Source organism: Ixodes scapularis, unplaced genomic scaffold (genome assembly GCF_016920785.2).
Source record: "Ixodes scapularis isolate PalLabHiFi unplaced genomic scaffold, ASM1692078v2 PGA_scaffold1__304_contigs__length_218370807, whole genome shotgun sequence".
Lineage (NCBI taxonomy): Eukaryota > Metazoa > Arthropoda > Arachnida > Ixodida > Ixodidae > Ixodes > Ixodes scapularis.
Genome location: NW_024609846.1, coordinates 121,122,597 through 121,127,094, shown reverse-complemented (window position 1 = coordinate 121,127,094; position 4,498 = coordinate 121,122,597). Strand labels below are relative to the sequence as shown.

At 46.1% G+C, this 4,498-nt stretch overlaps 1 pseudogene; it reads left to right on the top strand.

The window, feature by feature from the left end:
• Positions 1-3,085: 3,085 nt before the first annotated feature.
• On the top strand, positions 3,086-4,182 carry LOC121835805 (annotated as a pseudogene).
• Positions 4,183-4,498: the final 316 nt, after the last annotated feature.

Sequence of the window (4,498 nt, the reverse complement as noted above, 5' to 3'; positions counted from 1 at the left end):
ACATAGAGTTATTACAATAAACGCTAGAGGTTCAGCTGGCGCTAGTGTCTACGGGACTTCCGGTTGCTAATTGAAGCAGACAGTAAACGGTCTACTTTTCCAAGCTTCCTGTGTATTCCTATTGGAAAACGTACGTGATATTTTTCTTTTGGCCAGAGAATAATAGGAATCAGCGTAGTTTCTTTACTCGTAACGGGCACTACGTAGCTTTATTCACATTATAAAGGTGTATATTATTTAGTTAATGAGCTTTTTCTTTTTTTTTTTTTTTTCTTTTTGTTAGTGAGCGACGCTTAAATTAGCTACGATCGAGTCCCGGATCTATGTTGTACAGCATGATATGTCAATACAAGCTATCAAATGTCAATACAAGCTATCAAATGTCAATACAAGCTATCAAATGTCAATACAAGCTATCAAATGTCAATACAAGCTATCAATCAATGAGTACAAGCTATCAATACAAGCTATCAATAATTATTCATGCACAGTTTGTTGCTAATCCAGTACGCGTTATTCGTTCGATAACTCCATGCTTCGTTTCTGTCGTCTGTTTTGATTGTTGGATTTGGTATATATATTAGCATCCTTTTGGTGTTTTGTCAAGCTGATTCACTCTGTGTGCTTCATAGCATTGACTATATGCGTAAATGCGTGCCCTATAATAGCAGTCTGCAACGTCAACATGTATTATACCTGTGAATTGGGTTATTTTAGCGCAGCCGTTCGACGCCATCAGTTCTAAAGAAAAACGTTCTATCTGGCGCATACTTTTGTACATCCGATTGTAAAACGTTCCAAACTTTTTATACTGTCACAACACTAAGCAATATTCGCTCTCATAATCGTGCGCGAAGAGAAAACGCATTTCCGTTTTCCCATAGGAATGCATTACCGGAAGTCAAATTTAGACTGCTTGTTCTGCTTCGAATTGCAACAGCACACTAGCGCCACCTGAGCCTCTAGCGTTTATTCTAATAACTCTATGGGTGTATATATATATATATATATAGTAACTTCGCATTCCCTTCCCGCATAATATCTATGTATTCTTGGTAGTGCATATTTCTCAGTGTGCCTCTAAAACAGACTGAGAAATATGCATTCTATAAAAGTGTATAGAAAGCGCTATTAGAATAATAATATTTTGTTACAGTGACAAGTTGGTACCGTTTTTCGAGTGGCATAATGTTCAAATGTGAGTTTGAAGTAGTTGTAGCTACGAAGAATGGCATTACCCTAAACAAAAGGAGATTGAGGCACCATATACCTTGGACTAAGGCCGGCATTTTGAAACAAATAAAGTTATCATCACGTGACGTGTTCCAGGGGGCAGCGACTGGTGCGATGCGCCGACTGGCGCCAACCGAAGCTCAGTCCAGTCGATCAACGAATGAACGCTGATCGACTGGACGGCGCGGCCATTGTAATCGCGAGCGTGAAGGCCCAAGGGTCGTGCTCGTGAGCCGCCTACCCGGGCCATTTCCGCAACACGCGTGCCCTTTCACAATTTTCCCGAAGGACTGACCTCGGCCAGGAAAATAAAGGAATTATTTGCTTCCGGTGCGGCTTGCAAGTAAACATTAAAATAAACCAGTCAACTCGTCCTGCCTCTTTTTTTTTTTTTTTTTTTTTTTTACTTTTTGCGTTTTTGTATAAATATTGAAGTGAGCACGCGCGCGATCCTGTGGGCCACTGTGTTCCTTGCAAAGCCTAAAATGCTTTCTTGCTGTAGCTACTGGCAGGGTGAGAGCGGCAAGGCGTCCTTTCCGATGCTGGACATCCAACACGCACTCGTTGTCTTCCCTCATTGGATCTCTGGGCTCGTTGGATCTTGGGACTCGTTGGAGTCTCTACTTACTGTATCCCTTATACTCTATATATTTTTACTTGTTGGACATTTATGTGTTGGATCACTTGATTCGTTGGACCTCTTGACTCGTTGGATCTCTTGACTCGTTAAATATCTTGACTCATTAGATCCCTTGACTTGTTGGGCCTCTGAACTTGTTGGATCTCTTGCCTCGAACCTCTTGACTCTTTGGATCTCTTGACTCGCTGGACTTCTTGACCCGTAGATCTCTTGACTATGTTGGATCTTTTGATTTGTCGGACCTCTTAACTTGTTGGATCTCTGGACTCAAGAGTCCTTGACTTGTTGGACCTCTGGACTTGTTGGATCTTTTGACTCGTTGGATCTCCTGATACGTTGGATCCTTTGACCTGCGGAACCTCTTGACTTGCTGCGTCTCTTGACTCGGTGGATTTCTTCGCTCGTTGGGTCTTTTAATCCTATACTCGGGGTAAACTTTCTGTGGCAATGCAGCCAAGCTGTAAGCGATAATACCCTCGCCCACTTTGAGCGCTGTCGAAGCTGTACACGCGCTAAGCTCTTCCCTTCTTTTCTTACGCGTCAGAAAGCTGACCGCGACTATAGAGTCCCTTAACTCGCTTAATATTCTGACTTCTTGGTCCCCTTGGCGTTGGGTCTCTTGAATCGACGGACCTCTTAAATCGGTGGACCTCTTGACTCAGGCACGTATTTTGTTTAGGGGGGAGGCGCCCATGACAAAATGCTGTATGAGGGGGAGGGGGGAGAGAAGGTCCCAGCAAAATGGAAAATTTCGGGGGGAGGGGGGGCGGGCCCCATGGGCCTCCCCCCTGGCTACGTCCCTGTCTTCACTATATTTGCTTTCTTGACTGGTTGAAGTCTCGACTCGCTGAATTCCTCCACTCTTTGGATAATTTGATTTGTTTGACCTCTTAACTTTCTGGATCTCTTGACTCGATGGATCTCTTGACTCACTGGATCTATGGACTCGTTGCATTTCTTTGACTCGTTAAATTTTTTTACTCGTTCTTTGACTTGTGGACCTCTTAGCTTGTTTAATCTTTTAGTTTGTTTGACCTCCTAGACTTGTTGGGTCTCTTGACTCGATGAATTTCTTTACTCGCTGGATCTCCTCACTTGTCGAATCCCTTGACTTATTGAATCCTTTGGCTTCTTAGTCCTCTTGGCCTTGGGTCTCTTGAATCGGTGGATCTCTTAAATCGGTGAACCTCTTGACTACTATTGCTGCGCATGATGGCGCCCGGAAAGGACGTGTGCGGGTCCTGCTCCACCCCCATCAAGCGCCAGCCGTTCATCGTCTGCTGTGGTCCTTGCTCACGGACATTTCACTGCTTATGTGTTGGCGTCAGGAATGAAGACTGCGATCTCCTTGTTGCTAAGGGAGTCAGCACGTTCAAGTGTTCCGCTTGTACGAAGCGGCACGACCCGGAAAGCGTAGTCCTCGAGACCGACCCCCCAAGTAACGACTCGGCTGTGACCAACGGGACGCCGCAGGAGATGCAGCAAGAAGCCACATCGTACGAACAACTCGAGTTACGACAATTGGTACGTCTTCTGTGCCAAAAAAAAATTGACACTCTTACAACCGACGTACGCTCTCTGAAGAGCGAGAACGAGTCTCTCCGAGTGCATCTTGCCAAGAACACGGAATTACTGCGAAACAGTCTGCTGCAGAAACCAGCCTGGCCTTCCTACGCAGCAACGCTGCAAAGCAACGCCCACAATTCCGTCGGCGAGATAATCGCAAAGACAACCCCCGTGCTCGCGCGAGGGGCAACGGCCGCATCGGTGAACGCTGACGCCTGCACTGCCCATCACTCAGGCGCTTTGCCGTCTTCCGGATAGCCGAATGAACCACATCTGCAAGACAACGATTCCGCTGTAACTTCGCTCGGCCTGGCTGCACAGGGCAACCAAAACGGCTCCGATGGCTTCACTACCGTTCAACGCAAGCGCAGGCCTCAGCCTTCTGTGGGAACTGGCGCAAATAGTAAGCTGTCTGCCGCTCCTAGGCCTCCTAGGCGTCGAGCACTTTTTGTTTCACGTCTGCATCCGTCGACTATACATGTGACGATGTTGCTGACATTGTGAACAGTGCAGTTCGTCCAGAGTTCTGTGTTTGTACGAAGTTAACCACGAAGCACGAGAGCTACTCTTCCTTTCATGTGTCAGTAGGTGAAAATGATTTCGATAAGATTCTAAATGCTGAGTTGTGGCCCGCGGGCTCGTTGTTCAGGCCATTTATTGGCATTCTAAAACCGAGCAGTGACACCCCAGGCCGTGATAGTATGCCAGGCCTCCTCAGTCAAGTGGAGCATCCTCCCCTTTAGGCTCCTAAATTTGAATGCTCGTAGTCTGCTAAACAAAGCAACGGCGCTAGAGGCCGTTTTTTTGACATACGAACCAGAAGTGGTCGTCGTGCACAGAGACTTGGCTTAATGAGCAAGTGACGAATGATGAGGTGTTTCCTGCTGGTTACAAAATTTTTCGAAAAGATCGTTGTTCGAGAGGCGGGGGTGTGGCTATCGCTGTGAAAGATAGCATATCATGCTCTATTGTGAGCTGTACTTTCGATACTGAAATGATCTGGGTAAAACTTCTTTTTTTCAACGACGTCAATCCTTGTAGGTGTTTTTTATCGGCCGC